This window comes from Hyperoodon ampullatus (genome assembly GCF_949752795.1).
Source record: "Hyperoodon ampullatus genome assembly, chromosome: 20".
Classification (NCBI taxonomy): Eukaryota; Metazoa; Chordata; class Mammalia; order Artiodactyla; family Ziphiidae; genus Hyperoodon; species Hyperoodon ampullatus.
This window is the reverse complement of record NC_136933.1, coordinates 24004989-24029207: the sequence shown is the minus strand read 5'-3', so window position 1 is coordinate 24029207 and position 24219 is coordinate 24004989. Positions and strand designations below refer to the sequence as shown.

The window sequence follows — 24219 nt, the reverse complement described above, 5'->3', positions numbered from 1 at the left end:
TATTCTATGTATGTATTTATATATATATTTATATAAGTAATATATAAGTTAATATAGCTCAGAATATAATACAAGGTAATAAGTGAAAAGAAGCAGGGAGTGGGGTCGGTTTTCAAGCATCGGGGCAGTTAACTTCTAGGGCAAGCTGGGCGGTGGTGGCTTCCCCAGGCTGCTGGGTCCCAGCACTGACAGTGCTCCCTTCTTGGACAGTGCTGGTGACAGTCAGGGTCCACCCTTCCCAAGTGCTCCAGCGATTCTTCAGAGACAGCCGGCAGCACCGCCTAGTACGGGACTGACAAGGGACCCCAAGACACTGTTGCTTGGAACTGGGCAGCTAGGGGATGGGGGGTCAGGGAGGGGGCACCCCAACCCCAGGCAGCACCATATCAAGCTTCCTGAACAGTTAGAGTAACGGGCTGCAATGCTTTCCAGCAAAGGTATCTTGAGGGGTGCAGTCCCCGTGGGGACTTGTAAAGTCCCACGACATGACAGGGACTGCCATCCTGTGCTCTCTCCAAGTCCTGCGTTTTCCAAGAGTCCTGATGTCAGCAGAGTGCCCTAATTTTAGCTCAGAAAATAAGAATATGGCAACAGAGAACATTCTTCGCAAAACTACTGAGAGTTCCTTCTACCCTTCTTTCCTCCCTCCCTCCCTTTATGAACGATTTAGTCCAAAAGCACATCAGGTGGAACTGAGCAAAGCAGAGGCAATGCATGGAACGGTGTTCCCCCCAATTTATGTCCACCTGGAAACTGTGAATGTGACCTCATGTGGAAATAGGGTCTCTGTAGATGTACTCAAGCTACAATGAGGTCATTCTGCCTTAGGACAGGCCCTAAATCCAACACGACCGATGTCCTTACGAGAAGAGGGAATCTGGACAAAGGCCCACAGACGGAGGAGAAGGGATATGAAGACAGAGACAGAGATTGGACTGATTGAAGATTGGAGTGATGCGTCGACAAGTCAAGGATTGCCAGCAACCATCAGAGTCGAGGAGAAACGTCTCCCCATGGAGCAGATTTGTGCTTAGAGCCCCAGAAAGAACCAATCCTGCTGACACCTTGACTTAGGACTTCTGGCCTACAGAACTGTGAGACAATAAACTCCTGTTGTTGAAGCCACCCAGTTTGTTGGTACTTATGGCGGCCTTAACAGACTCAATATGGCAGACATTAGGGAAGCAGGACAGAAGCAGCCCCGCGTGGAGTATTGACATAACGCGGTGGGTGGGAGGAGGCCTGGAGCGCTGAAGCCCACGTGTGGCAGTGGGGATGGATGCAGGAGGGAGGCGCAGCCCAGAGCGGGGTTCAGGGTCCACGCAGAAGGAAGGGGCTCCTGTACAGGAGGGCAGCAGTCTAGTCCCAAGTACAGGAACCCACAGAGGGAAGTGAGACGGGGCAGCCGTGGGAACATGAGGTCAGAAACATTCAGGCACTTGAGTAGATTAACTAATACATAAAGGATAATGGGACCCAGGTTTCGCACTATGGGAGAAGGAAGTTCAAATACAGAAAGAAAACGAGACTAACCCCGGGTGTTGCAATGGAATAGGACTGAATTCACGGTTTTTCATGTACCTCCATAAATACAGAAATAAACACAGATGTAAATAGTGAGTGTATGTGTAAGTATACATCTAAACAGTACAAATATTCCCTAACGCTGTCCACGAAGAGGGCCTGGGGACAGCAGTACACCAATGGTGATGGGCACATGTAATGCCCAAGTCTTAGTTTCTAAATACCAGTCTCCACTAAAAGGAATCAGGGCTTCTTGGGAAAATGGCTGACTCCAGGGCTAGAGCAGGGAAAGCAAAAGATGAGCCTGAACCACCTTGGGGGCCAGAAAGTAAGGAACTGATCAAAGGATGCTGGGAACACATCAAAAGAACATAGCAGTCAACCTGAAGGGGCTCCCACTGGCCAAATCTGAGACAATCTGAGCATCGAAATAATGAAACAATTGTGTTATAGCCCACTGAACGAAATAGGGATCTACGGAAAAACTAAATAGGGAGAAGAGGAAGCTTTTCCACAAGGTGCGGTGCCTGCCACGGAAAGACGCTGGAACTAGAAGATCGCCTCTGGCAGCGATCCAAGTAGTAATTACTCGGTTAAGAAACATCACGGATGTTAAAACCAGTGGGTGAAAGGGTGATGAGAAGAGGACACCTACGTAGACTCAAAGCACCTCCCACAAAATGTTTTTTATTACAAAGGGGAAAAGAGTAACTTTACAATGGAGAAGCCTGACAGATACCTTCCTACTCAAACAATCCAATGAACATCACCAATAAAGGAACAAGTCAATGACATACACCACCTGAGAGGAGGCAACGAAAAGAACAGAGCATCGTGTCTGAAATATCCTTGCAGAAAATGCATCATCTGAATCTAACCATGAGGAAACCACCAACAAACTCAAACTGAAAGACATTCTATGAGATAACTGGCTTATAATCATCAAAAATGTCAAATTCATGGACGTTAAGGAAAGGTGACAACGGCATGACACCTCAGCCTGGATGGGATTTTTTTTGCTACGAGGGACCTTATCGAGACAGCTGGCAAACCTGAATGGGGTCTGTGGGTTAGATGGTCCTCATGTCAATTGCCTGATTCTGACGGTCACGTGGAGTGTGCCCTTGTCTGCAGGACAGACACGCTCAAGGATTCAGGAGTGATGGGACTTCAGGTTGGCAAGTTACTCTCCAGAGGTTCAGAAAAAAAAAAGTCTTTAGAAATATTTTTGCAACTTTCGTAGAAGTCTTAAACTAGTTGCAAAGAAAAAGAATTGGCACGAAAGCCAATAGTGAAGCATGCAAGTGATTTACCGTCTGGGGGACAAACGACAGCATTTCTGCAAATACGACAAACTCTAGCAAATTCCCCCTGTGGTGCTTAAATTAAACTGATGATAGTTTTTTCTTAATCCAGGCACGGCGACTGTATTAAGTACACGCATCAATCACTTTATCCGTCCATCCATAAGGGGCCGCACAATCAAGCGACAATGATCTGAACAAGGAACCTCGAAGCTTCATTTCCTGGAGAAGATGGTCCACAAGTCATTTAAAGTGTCGGGTGTGTAGAAAACAAAAAGTGAGATGACCCAAAAGCCCACCTGCATATTTTATTTTACTTTTTAAAATAAATTTATTTATTTTTGGCTGCATTTGGTCTTTGTTGCTGGGCATGGGCTTTCTCTAGTTGCGGCGAGTGGGGGCTACTCTTCATTGCAGTGCGTTCGGTGGCTTCTGTTGTTGAGGAGCACCGGCTCTAGGCGCGCGAGCTTCAGTAGTTGTGGCTCGCGGGCTTAGTTGCTCCGCGGCATGTGGGATCTTCCCGGACCAGGGCTCGAACCCGTGTGCCCCTGCACTGGCAGGCGGATTCTTAACCACCGTGCCACCAGTAAAGTCCCCCGCCTGCATGTTTTAGAGAAGGCTCTCAGATTTCAGCATCAAAGATTTACCTCCAGTTAAACTTCTGAACTAATATTTACATGAAGTTATTTAGATTCTAAAACATGAGGTTGGCTTCCAAGTGACACTGCTTCACCTCGTAGGTTAAGTTAGCAGTGGAAGAAAGAAGTCATAAACACCGGTCCCTGGGCTGCCAGTGACGCAGGGTTTAGATATTCAGTCTTCAGAGGCCCCACGCCACAGGATTCTCTGTAGGGCATTTCAGGCCAGTCTGAGTTGTCACCAGAGCCCCCAAAGCTGGCATTCCTGGCATAGTTTCATTTTCTTTCATGACAATAGTTCCGGATCCCACAGCTTTTCCAACACTTGGCTCGAGAAAAGCCCACCATGAGTAAGGGTTTTGCTTTTTGTTTCTTTTTTCTTTCTTTCTTTCTTTTTTTAACAGATCTTTATTGGAGTATAATTGCTTCACAATACTGTGTTAATTTCTGTTGTACAACAAAGTGAATCATCCATATGCGTATTATGTCCCCATATCCCCTCCCGCGCACCCTCCCTATCCCACCCCTCTAGGTCATTGCAAAGCAGCGAGCTCATCTCCCTGTGCTACGCTGCTGCTTCCCACTAGCTATTTTACATTCGGTAGTGTATATATGTCGATGCTACTCTCACTTCGCCCCAGCTTCCCCCTCCCACCCCATGTCCTCAAGTCCACTCTCAATGTCTACATCTTTATTCCTGCCCTGCAACTAGGTTCATCAGTACCATTTTAATTTTTTTTTAGATTCTATATATATACACGTTAGCATACAGTATTGGTTTTTCTCTTTCTGACTTACTTCACTCTGTATGACAGACTCTAGGTCCATCCAACTCACTACAAATAACTCAATTTCGTTTTTATGGCTGAGTAATACTCCATTGTATATATGCACCACATCTTTATCCAATCATCTGTCGATGGACATTTAGGTTGCTTCCATGTCCTGGCTATTGTAAATAGTGCTGCAGTGAGCATTGTGGTACATTCCTCTTTTTTTTTTAAATTTTTTAATTTTATTTTATTGCTTTTTGTTTCTTATTTACAACTCTTCCTCAACTTGGGGAAAACGGAAGCCTGAATAACCTGCAGTTCTTCTTGCTCTCACTTGGCTGATCATTTCAGTAACCACTCCGGCCTCCAAGTAACAAGCAGAGCACGTATTTACTGTTTCCCAAGAGAGTAACTATAACACTGTAAGAATAGAGAGTGAAACCAGCGGGTCCAGAACAATTCCTTCCTTCAGCAAAGCCGGCACCAAGCAGCCATTCTGACGGCTCCCCACCACCTCCCAACCACGGTCTGCTATCTGCCAGGCAGCCACAATGCTCTCGTAAAAGCATAAACATGATCTGCTTAAAGCCCACTGTTGTCACCCACACTGGCTCCAGCTTCCCCTCCCTCTGCTGGCCTTACTCCCTGACCCTCCAGCCAGCAGGGCAGCCCAAGGCCTCTGTACCTGCCGTCCTCAAGGGCATCGCCTTTCACTGGCTGACTCACACTGTTCAAGTCTTAGCTTCAAAAGCACGTCATTGGCAGGCGAGGCCAGGCCTCAAATCTGTCTGCCTTCCTAGACAAGAATCTCCATAAGGCCCAAGACCAATTCTGTCTGCTCACCACTCTGTTCCCAGGGCCTAAGAGTACGGCAAAGACTGATGCTAAGTTAATAAACTATGACCTGACTGTGGATGCCAGGCATCAAAGACAATGTGAAGGGCAACAGAGAGGGGGCTTGCAGCCTAGTAAAAGAAGGCTGGGGGGGCTTCCCTGGTGGCGCAGTGGTTGAGAATCCGCCTGCCGACGCAGGGGGCATGGGTTCGTGCCCCAGTCTGGGAAGATCCCACATGCCACGGAGCGGCTAGGCCCGTGAGCCATGGCCGCTGAGCCTGCGCGTCCGGAGCCTGTGCTCCGCAACGGGAGAGGCCCGCGTACCGCAAAAAAAAAAAAAAAAAAAAAAAAAGGCTGGTACACAAGCAATCACGAAAAGGAAAATGATGATTTGCCCTTAAAAAAAAAAAAAGTAGGGCCTCCCTGGTGGCGCAGTGGTTGAGAGTCCGCCTGCCGATGCAGGGGATACGGGTTCGTGCCCCGGTCTGGGAGGATCCCATATGCCGCGGAGCGGCTGGGCCCGTGAGCCATGGCTGCTGAGCCTGTGCATCCGGAGCCTGTGCTCCGCAACGGGAGAGGCCACAACAGTGAGAGGCCCGCGTACCACAAAAAAAAAAAAAAAAAAAAAGTATATTTAAATACTATGGAGAATTCGTCTAAGAAAGCAGTGGAAGTGTTATTTTTACATTTTACAAATTATTTCTTATAAACACTGCTTTACATTATTTTAGGCTTTCAAGATATAATCTGGAAGCTTATTTATTTCAAAGTTGTACATATGGAAATTCACAAGAAACTTACTGATGCCCATTAGCATTCCGTTACCCAGAATGCATAGATGGTCAGTATGGTGACCAATCATTTATTGTCCAAAATGGAACACTTTTGAGCGTGAATGGGGCCTTATTAATAATTATACCTTTCCTCTAAACAGATGTAAAGAGAAACTGTCCCTGGAAAAACCAGGATGAGGGGATGTTCAAGTCCTGGGACATAACTGCTCTTTTATTCAAAACCCTTGGACCAGATATGTTTCAGAATCCAGCAGCCTGGGGATTTTAGAGAGATAATATGGTGCCTATACCATACAGAACATAACACCCCCCGCAATATCCAGAGCAGAACCCCTTAATCTAATACAGTAATATTTCTGCAGTAAAACGTGAGCATTCACACAGATTGGGATTAGTAAAAGCTATAAATAGCTTCATGCCAATTCGAGGCAGACTCTACTGACAAGTGAGTCATGATAAAAACTTTCAGTTTTCAGAGCTTTTTGGATCGCAAAGAAGGGATTTGGGATCTGTAATTAATTTCAAGTTATTTCTATCCTTGGAATATATTATTGTTCCCATGTTATACAAGAAAATCAGCATCTTCTTCCTTAAGTTGTACTTACATTATAAATTAATCTGGCCTGCACTGTGCTTGAGTTAGTGAATAATGGCACATTTTTAGTCCTGAAATGGAAAACTTTGATGCAAACTGCTTTTGCATATTAAAAAGTGAGGAAGTACTTCTGCTGAATATTTTTTTTAATTTGACATCTGAGGTAGCCATTTAAAAATTATGACTGCCTTTACAGTAGTTCTACCTAGCAATATATATACATTTTTCTTTACCAATCTAATACAAAAAGACATTTATAATATAAGAAAAGCTTTAAATAAGATTCAAGTTTTCTTTAAAATATCCTTCCTAGGGTTTCCTTACAATAACATTGGTAATGACATCATTCCTCTTCCTACATTTTAAATATTTCATTTCGAAAATTAGATTTATTACGAAGAATACTTTCACGGGTATCAAGTTAAATCACGTTTATTTGTTGCTGTTCACTATAGTTTATGCAGCGTGAGAACGGCGTCACCTGTTGAGACGGGTACGTGCACCACCCTCCCACTTCTTTTTTTTTTTTTTTTTTGCGGTACGCGGGCCTCTCACTGCTGTGGCCTCTCCCGTTGCGGAGCACAGGCTCCGGATGCTCAGGCTCAGCGGCCATGGCTCACGGGCCCAGTCGCTCCGCGGCATGTGGGATCTTCCCGGACCGGGGCACGAACCCGTGTCTCCTGCATCGGCAGGCGGACTCTCAACCACTGCACCACCAGGGAAGCCCGCCTCCCACTTCTTATAAGCCCTCCTGCTCTGTGGAAACCATCATGTGAAACAAGAAGACTAAATACTCCAAGTGGCACAAATGTAAATTCACTCAAGGAATTGTCTGGAAAGTTTAACTCTTACAATTAAAATAATTTGGAATGAAAGCACAGGTATATCATTGCCACGTGAGACGTCTCATGTACATTGAACTGTCTCGGTTCTGCGGGACTTGGGTAGAGATTCAATTCAGAGATCCTTGCACACACACTTCCTTCAGGCAGTGTGAAGAAAGAACACATAGCAAGGCTAACGATGGTCAAAGGTGAAGGAGCCCCAGAGACCTCCTACCAAAAGGGCCAAGGCACTCACGCCAGAGATTACATTTACACGCACTGAATTGAATTGCTTACAAATATATGCATTGAAAGAGTCGAACATGCCTCCAAAGAAATGCTCTCCCGATCCCTCAGCAGGTAAAGATGGTGGTGGCATGATGACGGCAACGGCTAGGATATGTACCTGGTATTAAACTCTACGCTCTTTCTATATTATCTCCTTTAACCCTCACAACAACCCTATGAGGTAGGTATTATTATTATTATTATTATTTCCATTTTCAGAGGAGGAAGCTGTGGCTTAACCCCTGGCAAAGCTGATTCTCCATCGCTGAGCTCCTTTATCATGAGACCCCAGCCTCCAAGACAGGCTTCAACCTTGAGTGGACAGGATTCATCTACACGTGCCCTTTGGGTTCTCAAACATACACACTAGAAAACGGGTGTGTTTCCCAAGCTTATCTTGGACACCATGCTAGTTCTGACAGGTGCTTCCTCACGTCAGGAACATTTCAGGAACATGAGCGTTTAAGTCCTGCGGGGCTACAGATCCAGAAAGAAAACACAGAGCCGAGTCGTGGTGGCATTTCCCTACACTTTCTGTTTTGTTGGGTCTCTGTTCTGAGGGCGGAGCAACGAAGAATACAAATCAGCCACAGACAAGGGTGGAACAAGAAGACAGGGAGCTGTCTGGGGCTTTTCCTAAAAGAGGAAGTCTTTTGACCTTGTATGACTCCAGGGCTGCACTGGTGAAAATACTGTGTGTGTGTGCGTGCGTGTGTGTGTGTGTGTGCACACGCGCGCGTGATCCGTCTCACCAGATCCAGCAGCAAAGAGAAGCAAGGGTTTAAAAGCTGAAGCAAAACTCTGCAAAACCTTCCCACCTCTATACGACATGCCCCCCGGGGAATGCTGGCAACCACTTGAGCCTCCCAACAGACATCCATGATGGGTCCTACCAACACCTCCATGAGGGAGAAGGAGGCAGGAAAAAGGGTCATAAGGGTAAGATTTTAACAGTCTCCTGACTGTCTCAGCCTGCAGCCAGCAGAACAAGGGGGCAAGGAAGAGCTGAGGAAAGGGGCTGGATTTCAAAAGATCTGAGAACACTGTCTGAATCGTACAGTTTCTGAAAGAATGAATGTAAAGACCAAAGTTTTTGCCTCAGGAAAATCATTCTGCACCTCTCTTATCTGACGCATCCAGAATAAGGGTTAAAGAAGAGCTTCTACCTACCCCCAGGGACTCACAGAAGGAAGAAAGAGTCTCATCACAGCATCCCTTCGTTAATTTCCTCACAAGGGCTGCCATGGCAGTAACAGAGCAGAAAAGGCAACAGTGTGAACTCCAGCCTGGTTCTAAATCCCAGCTCTAGCACTTATTAGGTGTGTGACCTTAGGCAGCTTATCAACCCTATCTGTTCCCAAAGGGCTTTGCAAGGATCAGATAAGGAACCCTGTAACACATCTAGAATAGTGCTTTACATCTCATATGTACTATGGGTTGGAGTACAAATAGGTAGAAATTTTCCAGACAGTAGCTTGGCCATAGGTATCAAAAATTTTAAAGGATACTTTTTGACCCAGCCATGGGTCAAATGTTTCCTAGGCGATTTAACCATGTGTGAAACATGTTTTCTAAAAATATAAACAAACAAAAAAAAACCCACTACAATGATCTAAATCTATATGTATGTTACATATACAAATGTAATATTCTTTCTTGTAAAAAAAATAAGATGAGAAAGCTGTGTGAAGTCACACAGATAAATTACTTTCCAGATACAACTAAATTATGAAACTCTACGAGCATTTTTTAAAAATCCATCACCTTTTAAAAGAGTATTTTCTAGAAGAACTCATGGAAGGCAGTAAGGACCTAAAAGGGTAGACTGACTTTTAAAAAATATTGCATAGGGGCTTCCCTGGTGGCGCAGTGGTTGAGAGTCCGCCTGCCGATGCAGGGGACACGGGTTCGTGCTCCGGTCCGGGAAGATCCCACATGCCGCAGAGCAGCTGGGCCCGTGAGCCATGGCCGCTGAGCCTGTGCGTCCGGAGCCTGTGCTCCGCAACGGGAGAGGCCACAACAGTAAGAGGCCCGCGTACTGCAAAAAAAAAAAAAAAAAAAAAAAATCATAAATTTGAAATCATGCTGGGACCACTGGGTGTGTTTGGCCCTAGACCCAAGTACCTAGATGGCATCAGATTCTGCAATTCAGCAAAGCAAGAATCATGGACAGATTTCAAAGCATATGGACTCAGGCTCATACTGCATGTTCAAACCTTCTTTCCATATGGAAAATGGGAAAAGAAGCGACCCTATTTTTCCCTTAATCAGCATGTTCTCTGAGCACTGCCTTTGCAGTAAAGCAAAGTCTGAAAGGCACGACTTCTCCTTTTGGCAGTTAAGTGGGGACTTCATTTCAGACTGTCCCTCCTTCCATGAATAGATGGGTGTTCCTGGAGCCATCCAGCTAAGCCAGCAATACAAAAGCCTGGAAAAGACATCTTGGTCCTCAAGTACACGGGGAAAGTACAGGAAAAGTTAAATACGGTGGTGCATGTGAGAAAACTATGGACCACAGAGTGTATCACTGAGACACACAAAGTAGCTTGGGAAGGAGGAACATGGCAGGAAGTGGGCAGGACCTAAATTCTCTGAGCTGTTTATATTCGCCGCAAAAAAAATAAAATAAAATAAAATATAAACAAACAAAAAACACTACAATGATCTAAATCTATATGTATGTTACATATACAAATGTAATATTCTTTCTTGTAAAAAAAAATAAGATGAGAAAGCTGTGAAGTCACAGATAAATTAATTTCCAGATACAACTATATTATGAAACTCTAAGATATATATACAATGGGTATATTTTGTCCCACAGGAAAGACAAGGGGACGAGAGGAAAAAGGAGATGGTAATGCTTTCATTACTTAAGTTTGAAAAGTCAAATAACAGGGATTCTTAGAAAGGCCAGCATACTGGAAACTTCTGAGAAAACCTATTTGCATAAAATGGCAAAATTATTTGCTACCATCTGACTTCAAATCCATTACTGGCCGATGATGTTGAAAACCGATGTTTCCCCTAAGATGGTTGCCTGAAAATAATTTGCTCTGAAAAAGGTTGGCACTGAAGGGCAATGTCTACCTCTTCCCCTGGATAAGAATAAATGACTCCCTCCCTCATTCCACACCCACAGGGTCCCTGACAGCTTCCTTCTTGCTGCTATTTTTCCTCTGGGGATTTCCTCTGAGTTGTCCCCTCAGCCAGCAAACTCTCAGTAAGGTTCCTACTGTTGCTTCTTCTTTTTCTCCTTCTCCTCTTCTTCTCCTTCTTTCTTCTTCTACTATTTATTATTATATAATATTATAGAGCCATTCAATTCAGCTCTTTTTGTTCAAATCAGGTTGAGATCCAACACACAAACTATAACCGTATACACTAATGATTCTATTCCTACAATAAGGCATCCTGATTACCAATGAATTCCAACTGGAAATGAGAGCCAGCATTGCTGGCCACCCCAAATACAATAAATAAGACCTCTGAATCAAGAACACATCTCTTGGGGTTTCCCTGGTGGCGCAGTGGTTGAGAGTCCGCCTGCCGATGCAGGGGATACGGGTTCGTGCCCCGGTCTGGGAAGATCCCACATGCCGCGGAGCGGCTGGGCCCGTGAGCCATGGCCGCTGAGCCTGCGCGTCCGGAGCCTGTGCTCTGCAACGGGAGTGGCCACAACAGTGAGAGGCCCGCGTACCGCAAAAAAAAAAAAAAAAAAAAACACATCTCTTCTCTACAAGCTGCATAAATGACTTCAATTTTTTTTTTTTTTTTTGCAGTACACGGGCCTCTCACTGTTGTGGCCTCTCCCGTTGCGGAGCACAGGCTCCGGACGCGCAGGCTCAGCGGCCATGGCTCACGGACCCAGCCGCTCCGCGGCATATCGGATCTTCCCGGACCGGGGCACGAACCCGTGTCCCCTGCATCGGCAGGTGGACTCTCAAACACTGCACCACCAGGGAAGCCCTCTTCAAATATTTTTAAAAGATACTAACTGCCACTAAACAAGTTCCAAACGGTACCTGAAAATTGGATTTGGCCTCCACTGTATTGTTACCATTTCTCCCTCTCTGCCAACCCCTCCCAGGACCACACTGGTTTCCTTCCCCCTCGGTGCTTGCAGAGCGCTCAGGTTTGGTGTCCAGCACACCTGACTGGAACCTCACCGCTCACAACCTGTAACCTCTCCGAATCTTAGTTTCTTCATCTATAAACAGAGACCTTAATAGCAACTTGGCAGAGCTACTGTGAGGAAGAAATAGATAACAAGGCAGCTTCTAGTAAAAGGAAAAGTATGGGATGACTGCTTTGGTCTCCGCTAAGACTTCCCCAAAGAAATTCCAAAGAGCAGAGCCAGTGCCTCACCTCATAGCAGAGTGGACTCAGCCAGAATCTCTCACAAGGAGCAGGACGGTACCCAGGGTCCATGTTCTGGAATATTAGCATCATCTCCACCCTGCACAGTGTTGGCCAGATCAGTCTTCGCAAACATCTTATCACCTGACCCAAAACCCTTCAGGGGCTCCACAGCGCCCACTGAATAAAATCTGGACTCTCAGCCACCATAACTCAGCCCCGTCCCACCTTTCTGACTTCTTATCCCACCAATTCCTCCACCTTCTAAAACTCAACCAAAGCTCACAGCTTCACGTACTTGAAAATAGGCAGAGCTCTGGCTAAAGTCCTTGTGAGCAGGAATCACATCTTACTCATCTTCACAACTCCCAAAACATCAGGTACAGCTCATTGCATATAATGATATGTAGTAGTTATTTATTGATAAGAAAGTGGATGAATCCCTCCTGGAGAACCCTCTGGGGACAGGAAATGGGGAGGAAAAGGCAGATGACATGAACTATATGTTGTGATGGATAAAACTTAATATGAACAAGTAATGAACAAGCAGGGGAAAAATGACTGCAAAAAAGCATGCAACCCAAAGAAGAAGAATTTCACTATTTTTATGACATTTTCCAGGTGAATCGAGTTAAGTATGTTAACAACTTTTGAATTACATTTATGTAGCATTTCATTCAAAAAACCTTATGGAGCTGAGTCCTGTGAAAAGCTCTGTGGTGGGTACAAAGATGATGGGGACGTGATCTCTGTCCTCAAAAAGTTTACGTGGTAATGATGGAGGCTGGAACCTAAACAACCAGCTCGAAAACGAGGCACCATGTCCTGAAGGTGATACGAGAGAAACAAACCACAGATGATAAAACTTTCCAGGATGTGGCTGATGCTACAATACACCCCGATTCTTGAACTCAGGCTTTCAACACAACTGTTTCTTGGTTCATTCTCTGCATGGGACTCACCCCAGTCATTTCATTAACCTCCCAATCAAAGGACCTTGCATTTTATATAGGTGAGTTTTTTGGAAGGCATTTCGGGGGAGTTTTACTATATTATGCCAAAGCCCGGAAGAGAGAACACTGGAAGGCTTCAAAGAAGAGGGGGCGTCTGAAGTGGGCCTGGAAAGGTAGGGGATTCTCAGGCGGAAAGGAAGGAAAAACATTCCAAACAAAAGGAAGAATAACAACAAAGGCAAGAGGGAGGAAGCGTGATAGCAGGTTTGAACCATTAGCAATACGGAAAAGCTGTGCCCCAGGAAAACTGGGCGGATATGGTAGAGAAACAGCTGGAAGACTCACTAAGGCTGGCTAGTTAACAGAGAGACATTTGTCCTTGCACCTTAACAAGGGTCCCTGCCGAATGATGAGGGGAAACACCCTGGTACACCCCAGGGCACATGCACACGTGGCTAAGGTGCCTCCCACCTGCTGTCTGGTCCTCCTTTCTCACTAGAAAACCCAGCACATGAGCCCCATTAGCTCTAAGGTCCTACCAAGGAGTCTGTCTGGAGAGGAAATTACAAATGCAGAACTAGATCAATCATTACGATTTAATTCATCCAACATTTCTTGAGTACCAGGTAGATGCAAGTCATTGTGCGGAGCCCTCACATAACGGCACTCCAAAATTTATAATCAGGTCAACAAGGCAGTCGTTGATAATAAATGTAGAGCATGATATATTGAAATATAACACAGAAATATCTTGGGCCTTTGAATAAGATCTTCAAACCTAAGTGAAGAGCCCAGCAAATATCCAATAAATGCCATCAATGCAGCCATTAACCAAACTATGGCCTTCATACCGGATGGTGGTGCCACTGTCACCTGGTCATGCTGGGGGGATGCAGACGGGAAGAGGCCCCACCTGGTGCACCAATACTCCCGGCTCCCTCCAGGCTTCCTAAGTCCCTGTAGTTGAGGCTTGACTCTAAGGTTCCATAAGCCAGCCCTTCCAGGCTCTTCCACGGTGTCTCTCGGAGAACATGGCCGAGCACACCACATGTCCTACCGCAACTGGCAGTCTCACTGCTGAGATGACAGCCAGATCCAGCCACTCTCGGAGCCACGGGGATGCCTTGTCCTAAACACTTCCGCTGTGCGAAGCTGTCATTTGGGGGCACCTTGCCATCGTCTTGGTTCTCTAACTTGAGTTTCTCATCTGTATTAACGGCAGCCGTCTCTATCTCCTCCCCACTTAAGTATTGTAAACCTATTCATAATAACTTCCCTCTCTTTATAAACTAAATCAAAACAAACAAAAGAGGGTACAAAAAATATTTTTGTACCTGTGTATCACTTCCTCTTACAAACGTATGAAAGCATCTCAAAAACAGGTCTGGTTATTATCAAAAGCACAGTCTGGTCCTTCCTGCAATGCCCATGCGTCTATGAATGAAATGCATGCGTCATTCTTATACCTTCTCGTAGCTTCTCTTAAGTGTGGCAGGCTCACAGCTCTGCCACATCCAACTGCTAGGAGTCATTACGTATCATCTTCTAAAATGTAAGGGAGGTAGATGTTCCAAATCTTCAATAACCCTTCCTCCCAAAAGCTTGCTCTATGCTCAGAATAAAGCCTTTCCTTGCTAGAAAACACGGGAACACATGCACTGAAGGAACTTTTCATGGCCACCAGGAACGGTCCCTGACACTCCCTTGACCTGCCCGTTCCCATCAAACCAGAGAACTCTCCATCCTCCAAGAGTGTAAGGAATCTCCAACCCTTCATGGTTTCGCTCTTACTGCTCTTTCGACCAAGATGCCCTGAGCACCCATGAGCCACCAGTTGACCCTGCCCTCCTCCTACCACAGGTGGGAGTTCATGGTGAAGCTCATCCCTGGTCAAAGATAGAGCTCCTTCCTCTTCCCTCCCGTAGCCTTCTGCTGCTGTGCTTCTATTAAGCACATATATCATTCTTTTTGTTCTTATAGATGGGTATTTCCCTGCCTGTCTCTCTACGTAAATGATAAGCTCTGTGAGAACATGAAATTGTGAAGTTTGCATCTCCACGCACCGGGCGTCACACCAGCAGTCCAGAAACATCTGTTTGAAGGAATTAACTCTTCTGAGAGTTGTATTTAAAATACTTGTTTGCAGAAAGGAGTCTTCAACTTAACTTCATCATCACATTTCTCTTCATATTACTTGAGGCTAATTTTACAGACTTTTAAAAAGCCCTGGGGGACTTCCCTGGTGGCGCAGTGGTTAGGAATCCGCCTGCCAATGCAGGGGACACAGGTTCGATCCGTGGTCCAGGAAGATCCCACATGCCATGGAACAACTAAGCCTTTGCGCCACAACTACTGAAGCCCAAGCGCCTAGAGCCCGTGCTCCGCAACAAGAGAAGCCACCGCAATGAGAAGCCCGCGCACCGCAACAAAGAGTAGCCCCAGCTCTCTGCAGCTGGAGAAAGCCCGTGCGCAGCAATGAAGACCCAACACAGCCAAAAATAAATAAATTTATTTTAAAAAATAAAATAAAAGCTTTGGCCCCAAGCCTGAAGGGAATACAAATTTAATACAAATTTTTGCAGTTATCTATCTGCTTCCCAATCATTTACAACTGATTCCTAGTTATAATCTGTATGTTAGCTTGTCAGGCTACCTTATGCAATAAAGACCAACTTCTCAAAAGAACTGAGTGGGGCCTCCCTGGTGGCGCAGTGGTTGAGAGTCCGCCTGCCGATGCAGGGGATACGGGTTCGTGCCCCGGTCTGGGAGGATCCCATATGCCGCGGAGCGGCTGGGCCCGTGAGCCATGGCTGCTGAGCCTGCGCATCCGGAGCCTGTGCTCCGCAACGGGAGAGGCCACAACAGTGAGAGGCCCGCGTACCACAAAAAAAAAAAAAAAAAAAAAAAGAACTGAGTGAAGTGAAAAATGTGAGCAGAGCATAAAAGTAAACCAACAATTAACTTGCTACTGTAAAGCTGATATTTCACTGCATTTTTTCATCTACTATAGCTCTTATAAGGACAAATAAATGGCTTCTCATTCTGTTGATTATTCACAATAAATACACAAATGCTTTTATTCATTTTTCCTAAGAGATCTGTTATTACAGCAATATTTTTTTTCATCCACTCAAGTAGTCATATTGAACCATTACTGAATGTATTATGTTTAAATTCTCATGCCCCCAAATGTTATCCGGAGGCTGTTTTACTCACTTTTATCCCGAAATACCACAATACTAGGGCTTTCTGATGAGCCCCAAGTATTGAAGGTATCATATGAGAGGCTGCTACGATTAATTCACTACCATATTCAAGCACTGCTAAGTTTTTCCTCTCACCAGAAATTTTAGCATTCAAAAATACAACAGAAAAAAATTAACTCTTTACTACAGAGTTCAACAAAATGTACTAAGTACTTAATCCAGCCACATGACCCTGGGCAGGTTGCTTGATTTCTCCAGCTGTAAAAATGAAGGAACAGACTATAATCTCTAGGAAAACTTCCAATTCTAGTACTCTATGACAAGGTTAAGTACTTTTAGCTGATTCCCCATTTTCCACTCCACTCTGATGTACTTAATTCAGTATAATTTAATTCCTCAATAGGTGCTTTATCAGCTCTATAACATCTCAAAATTTGAAAAGTGGTTTTGTGCCACATGCTACACATACGGTAATGATGGAAAATCGTTCGAGTTTTCAGACCATACTTGTATGTCACTTTGGAACCCACAAAAAGAATGACTCAATCCTACAACTCAACAACAACAAAAAACAAATAACCAATTCAAAAATGGGCATAGGGAGGGTGGGAGGGAGCCGCAAGAGGGAGGGGATGTGGGGATGTATGTATACGAATAGCTGATTCACTTTGTTATACAGCAGCAACTAACATAACAATGTAAAGCACTTATACTCCAATAAAGATGTTAAAGAAAAATGTGCAAAGAACTGGAATAAACATTTCTCCAAAGAGATATACAAATGGCCAAGAAGCACATGGAAAGATGCTCACATCACCAGCCGTTAGGGAAATGCAAATCAAAACCACAATGAGAGACCACCACACACCAATTAGGATGGCTATTATCAAAAAAAAAAAAAATTAAAGAATTTTTGGCAAGGAGAAATTGAAACCTTTGTGCATTATTGATGGGAATGTAAAATGGTGCAGCTGCTGTGGAAAATGGTTTCTCAGAAGGTTAAACCTAGAATTGCCGTATGATCCACTGGATTGAAAGAACTGAAAGCAGGGACTCAAAACAGATACTTTTACAGCAGTGTTCAAACCGGCAAGGTTCACAATAGCCAGTGGTAATGACAACCCAAGTGCCCATCAACAGATGAATGGAGAAACAAAATGTAAGAATATTAATCAGTTTTTAAAAGGAAGGACATTCTGACACATGCTCCAACATGGATGAACCTGGAAAACATTCTGCTAAGTGAAATAAGCCAGACACAAAAGGACGAATATTGTCTGGTGTCACTTAGATGAAGCACCTAAAGGAGTCAAGTTCATAGAGACAGAGAGTAGAATGGTGCCTGCCCAGGCAGAGGGGGGTGGGGTTCTTTTTTTGCGGTACACGGGCCTCTCACTGTTGTGGCCTCTCTTGTTGCGGAGCACAGGCTCACGGGCCCAGCCGCTCTGCAGCATGTGGGATCTTCCCGGACCGGGGCATGAACCCGTGTCCCCTGCATCGGCAGGTGGACTCTCAACCGCTGCGCCACCAGAGAAGCCCTGGAGGTGGGGTTCTTGTTTAATGGGTACAGAGTTTCTGTTTGAGATGATTAAAAAAAAGTTCTAGAGAAGGATAGTGGTGACAGCTGCAAACACTGTAAATGAATTTTTTGCCACTGGACTTTATACTTAAAGATGATTATAAAAGCAAATTTTCTGTTAGGTAACTTTTACCATAATAATAAAAAAAGAATGACAAACACATATTTATGAATTCACTACTTGCTGTCACTGTTTCTTTGAGTCCTACCGTGGACAAGTCATTCTTTACTTCCAGGTAACTTGAAGGTAACTTACTGACCCCTCCCCTCCAGACATACACAGAGAGAGAGGGAGACAGAGGGAGAGAGAGGACGGATTTTCAAAATTAAATAAAGGCCAATTTCCCCTTCATGGCGATGCCATCTCAAGCCATGTGAGGGAAAAGCCTCTCCTGGATGGTATGTGAAGGGAGAGGTTCTCCCAGCACAAACCTCCAGGGAGGGCTTCAGAGCTGTCTGTTATCAGCAGCACTGCCAGTTACCATCTCCCCTCAGGGAAAGGGAAGTAGAAAGTGGAGATAACTATCGAGACTCAGCCACTTCGTGACAAAAGACACCAGACAACAGCCAGCCAGCTGAATTCGACATGCCAAACTGAGAGGGGGGGAAGACGGTAGAGAAACAGCCAGAACAACAAAACAAGATGCTGTTTTATGCCTATTATATGATTTACGAAGACTCTGTCCTTTAGAAAATAAAATGTACACAGTTGGCCCCAAAACGTGCCATGTTAGCACTGTCACCTCCCCTACGATCTGAGACAACCCCGTGTGGCCCATTGATGGGTGGAAGAAGACCTCTAAAAGGGATGCTCAGACACCAAAAATCATGGCTGGAAGTGAAGTGTCAGCTGCCCAGACGAAGGCCCCTCACTGCAGGGAGCACAGGTCATCTACCGAGCTCACTCAATTCCAAGCTGAGGACTTCGCTACCCTTCTAGACCTACTCCCTGCACATGGAGATGAGTACACACCTGTTAAGAAAGCGATGACTGGATGAATGATCAGAGTTGTCCACTGTTTCCTTTCAGGGCCCAGACTGCAGCCCAAATTGCACCCTGACTTTGAAAAAAAAAAAAAAAAAAGTCTTGATGCATTCAAAGCACCTGTAAGAGAGGCAAATAAATCAATCCTATAATATTTTAAACTCACCCCGACTTCCTGAATCACCAGCAGAGACACACCCAAAAGTGGAAATAGCAGTTCATCCACATTCCCTCCTGGGGCCTTTGGACTTCGCCTTTGTAACGGATAGAAGAAAGGGGACCATCTGGGTCGGTGCTCGGAGCCACCTAGAGCACCCCACGTGCCCAGGGCATCCTCTGGGGGCACCAGCTTCTTGTCTCACTTCTCTGTCCCTCATCCCTGAGGACCTTAACTTTCCAGGTCAGCTCAACAGTGCACATGAGTTAAGTTTTCCCATACAAACAAAATCCCCACATCCCCACAAAGAGTCAATAAAGATTTACCTTCAGGATTACGATTTGAAAGTGAGATTACACGTTCCTGTTCTTCTGTCAGTTGCAAATCCCCAAACCTACTAGAATTCACTTAAAACTAATCTAGTGTTTTCATTGGAAGAAAGCAATCACGAAAGCTCTGACCTGCTGAGCAGCTGGGAATTTCTTTGCTGAAGGTTTGGTTTAGTCTTTATTTTTCTAGCTGCTGGCCCTGCTAACATGATTCAGTGAAGGTCGTATTTAATCTCACAGAGAAAAGCTACCTAAGCAGTTCTTAGGTAGGCTTCAGTAAAAATAAATTGCCTGGGCTCTGTGGATAAGTCTGTTGCTTCTACCCAACAATTAGAGTCAAAGAGAACAAATGAAGGCAACTGTAGGATACCGGTGCTTGATTTCAAAAGAACTTCCCTGCACATAAGTTACGGGCTGAGTGTTTGTTAATAATGAAGTTATTGTTAATAACTAACCCACCAAGAAAGTAGCAGCTCCCAAATGTATACCTCGGGTTTATCAGCAAATACAGCTTATTTACATGTACAGGAAAGTATTACTACCAGCACTGGGACATAAATGTCACAGGAATAGCCTGATAAGACTTTTGTTAAGCCCTCGGTAAAAAGGAGAAAACCGAACAATTTTTTCACCTTCTGGATGTTGAACGCCTAATACAAAGTGACAAATCCTATTGCAAAGTGACAAATCCCAATGTTTATGTGCTCAATACATATACCATTAGGTTTCTAACACAAAGGAGATCTAGGCCATAGATCCCAAGCTGGAATTCAGCCTTTGAAGCTAACCTTTGCTTTAGGGCTGAAAATCAAATCAACAAATATTTATCTAGTGCTTACTGTGTATCAAGCACTAGTGGAGAATGCAAGGAAATACGACACAATCCCAGCTCTCAGACAATCTGCCCATGGAGGTGTTGCAAACGGGGAAATCCAAGGAATCGACCTTCTTCACAACAGTTCAAAGGGTGGAAAAGATTCAAGATGTTTGTGACTAATCGCCAAAGGAATGGCACGCACAGTGTGTTGCTTCTGAAGAGATTCAGAGCATCTTATTATTTTAAGCTGATGAGATCGAGTGAGGTTTGTGGGGGGAGGCACAGTGAGATGCAGTTATAACCAAACGACCTACCTCTGCTTTCCTGTGGTTTTTTTAGGTTTAGCCTCGTATTATAATGTTTCCCTGTATTTCTCTTCACACCTTGCTTCATTTCCTAACCCTGCACCATCCAATATGGTAGCTACCAGCCACATGACTACTGCACACTTGAAATGTGACCAGACTGAATTAACATGTGTTGAAGGTGTAAAAGATACATTGGATTTTGCAGATTCAGTATGAAAAAAAGAACGTAAATAATCTCATTAATACTTTTACATCCGTTTTATGTTGAAATGATAATATTTTGGACACACTGGGCTAAATAAAATAGTATTAAAATTAACTTCACCTACTTCTTTTTACTTTTCTAACGTGGCTACTAGAAAATTAAAAATTATACCCGTGGCTCACATTCTGTTTGTATCGGACAGTACTGTCCTAATCAATACTCATCGCTTTGGCATTCTGCCTCTGAAGTCCTTACGGTTACGCCCAACTCTAGTTTCATAACAAATGCAAAAAACGTCTCCCATATCTATAAAGGGATCAAAACTATTCTAAATTTTTTTTCAGACCCAAATTCAGGATTTGGAATCTTTTCAGTTATGGAAACTCAGAAATCACACTCTGATTGAGTCACACAAAGTCACTCTCCCGTGGGGACTTGTAAAGGTTGCTGTGTGGGGAAAATAAAACTTCCCTGGATTCCTCAGTGCTCCTGTAAAACAGCTGAGCCACCTGAGACACAGGAATGAACACAACATAAAGATAGTGAATAAAAGATAGTGAATGTTTGCATTCACTTCCCCTAGAAACAGTTTACTCTTCACCTACCATGAGAACTGGATCTGTAGCCATTTGTCTAAATTAATTGCTCTGATCCAGAAGGATAATCAAACTTCTCTTATCTCTTCAAGAGGGCCAAATGGTTACAGCCTTGACTAGGTCCCTGGGTTAAGTTTGCAGGGTCCCAGGAAGACCTATGTCTCTAAGCATGTACATTTCCAAAGGGATGAAGCCCAGACCTTAGCCCAGACCTTCCAAAAGGTTAGGATGAAAACCCTGGATCCTTGCCATGCTGGCTCAAAGGAGCAAAGGCGCCTGCTTGCTCATGCAATCTCGCTCGCGCTCGCGCTCGCGCTCTCTCTCTCTCTCTCTCTCTCCCTCTCCCCCGCTCCCCGTGCCCCCTCCTTTGGCAGAGGAGGGGGATGGTTGCTCTGACCGTACCACACCCACATTCCATCAGCTTTCATGGCATCACTTATCACTTCAGGGACTAGGTATGGGGGACCAACACTGCAACATCTCTCTGGCCACTGACCTGGTTGTAAAGCTCAGTAAAGAACTCTTTCCTCCAGCCCCCGTGTCTGGGGCTTCTGCAGTATTCACATACATAGAAGACATATCTGTGAAGTGGGATAACATCTCAGACCCTCCACAGTTCTTCAGAAAACAGTGTGTCCCAACCGCACCAGAGAGCCATCAATCTCAGGGTCTTCAAGTAGTAACAGATGAATGGGGACAAGGGCATCTCTCAGCACTGGCTGGGAAGGCCCTGATTCTAGAGCCCGGCTCTGCACATCACGGCACGAGGGGCCCAGGAGGGGCCAAGTTCATGCGCAACAGCCTCCTGAGCAACATCCAACTTACTTGTCCTCCGCCTGCGTTTACCAGACGTGAGGTCAGAGGGAACCCTGCAGAGCTGTCTTGAGAATATTTTTCTGGTTATAAAAGTAACTGTGCTGTTGTATTAAATTTGGAAAATACAAGTGTTTCAAGGGGAAAAAAAGAGCCAAACATCCATAATCACACCAGCGAAATGCTTCCTCCCAGTTTTTTCTTAATGATGTGTATACAGATACACACACACGTTTTAAAAATAAAATTAGAGTCACAATTGAATATCCTCTTCTTCTCCACTCAGCATATTCCACAAACAGCTTCCCATCGTTATTAAATACAAAAACATGAATTTCATCGGCTATCTATACTCAGGGTGTGGACTGTGCCATAACTCATTTAAACGTGCTCCTATTGTCGGGTGTTGAGGGTGTTTCCGAGTTTTCACTATTACAGAAGCTACCAGTTAAACATCCTTGTACATAAATCTTCACTCCACCTCTCGTTACCTCACATATGTAGGTTCCTAGAAGTGGAATAGCGGGAGCAGAGAGTGCAACATTTTTAAGACATTAAGTGTACACTGCCAAACTGAGTTCCAGACAGCTTATTTCCAAGTACAATGCCCCAACTACAGCATGAAGAGCTTAGTTTCAAAACCAGTGGCCTGCACTACCAGAGATGCCATCCATGGTTCAGTCTTAACCTGTGCCTTCTATCCTTTAGGGGAACACAGTATCGGCTGATTCTATTTTCCTGACTCCCTATTTACCTCCTGCAGCGTGGTAAAAATAAAAAATAGCAGCAAGGAAGACCAGCATGGGGGAGGGAGGACAGCCTAAGAGCTGTGACAGTATTGCTGATCCATTTCATCAACATGCATCTTCCTCGAGGGGACCACGGTTGCCTCCAAAGGCAATTTAGACTGAACCTGAGGCCTCAGGTCAGGGCACCAATTCCTCCATCCTCTCCAGCTCTAACGTGGCTTCAACCATGTCCAAGTGGTGACCACTCACAGCTTCCTGTTTACTTGTCTAAAGTTGGCCGATGCCTAGCAATTTGCCCCCCCAGATAAAAAGGCCAAACTTCAAAGTCAGAAATGGAGGGTCCTCCGGCATTTCATTTCAACTTGTCCTGCAGTCACTATCAATTAACTACCAGCCTGTCCCCTCTACCTCAAGACGCCTTCAATGACATTTGTGGCAGACACAGGGTCTACCTGCCTGACTCCCTCCTGTCTCCCACTCAAGAATTCAGGAGGGGCTTCCCTGGTGGCGCAGTGGTTGGGAGTCCGCCTGCCGATGCAGGGGACACGGGTTCGTGCCCCGGTCCGGGAAGATCCCACATGCCGCGGAGCGGCTGGGCCCGTGAGCCATGGCCGCTGAGCCTGCGCGTCCGGAGCCTGTGCTCCACAACGGGAGAGGCCACAGCAGTGAGAGGCCCGCATACCGCAAAAAAAAAAAAGAATTCAGGAGGCATTATTCTACTCTCCACCTTAGTCTCTTTTTTCATCACCTCGTTCTCCCAACTGTCACCTTCCAACACCCTCCCCACTCACATTCCACCACCCCACACACCCACTAACATCCTAACCACGTGCCAGGACACTCTGGTCCACCACTGTAACTGTTCTCATCATCTTCAATAATTGTAGGGTAAGGAGAACAGGAAAAGCTCTCTTCAAAAATAACCCGTTAGATATTACTTGAAACAAAGTTATTTGTATGCACTTTCTTCTCATTCAAAATGTCAACCTCATGAGATGGGAAAATCAGTTGGATTCTAAGCTTACGGGGCTAGGAGCTATCTAGAAGGTATTTTTCTTTGGTTCCTACAAAAACCTGACATCCATAAGCTCAAAAAGAACAAATTAAATAGGAAGCTCATCTTTCCTTTGATCACGTTAGGTGTGTGAGTATCAAATGCTCTTACACAGATAGTAACAGATTGCTAAGGACGCTGGAAAAGAAACTATTTATGAAAATGACAGAGCAAGTAGTTAACTCTCAAAAATGTTTAATCAAATGGGCAGAAGACCTAAATAGACATTTCTCCAAAGAAGACATACAGATTGCCAACAAACACATGAAAAGATGCTCAACATCACTAATCATTAGAGAAATGTAAATCAAAACCACAGTGAGGTATCACCTCACACCAGTCAGCATGGCCATCATCAAAAAACCTACAAACAATAAATGCTGGAGAGGGTGTGGAGAAAAGGGAACCCTCCTGCACTGTTGGTGGGAATGTAAACTGATACAGCCACTATGGAGAACAGTATGGAGGTTCCTTAAAAAACTAAAAAGAGAACTACCATATGACCCAGCAATCCCACTACTGGGCATATACCCTG

At 44.8% G+C, this 24219-nt stretch overlaps 1 protein-coding gene across 1 annotated transcript in view; it reads right to left on the bottom strand.

The window, feature by feature from the left end:
- Nucleotides 1–24219, bottom strand: part of IRF2 (interferon regulatory factor 2) — a gene marked incomplete at its 3' end in the record, with an annotated part of 86883 nt that overhangs the window by 56252 nt on the left and 6412 nt on the right. Inside the window, exons 2-3 of the mRNA XM_079726537.1 lie at nucleotides 18823–18910; nucleotides 18645–18732 (exon numbers count right to left, since the gene is read on the bottom strand). The remainder of the gene's footprint in view (nucleotides 1–18644; nucleotides 18733–18822; nucleotides 18911–24219) is intronic.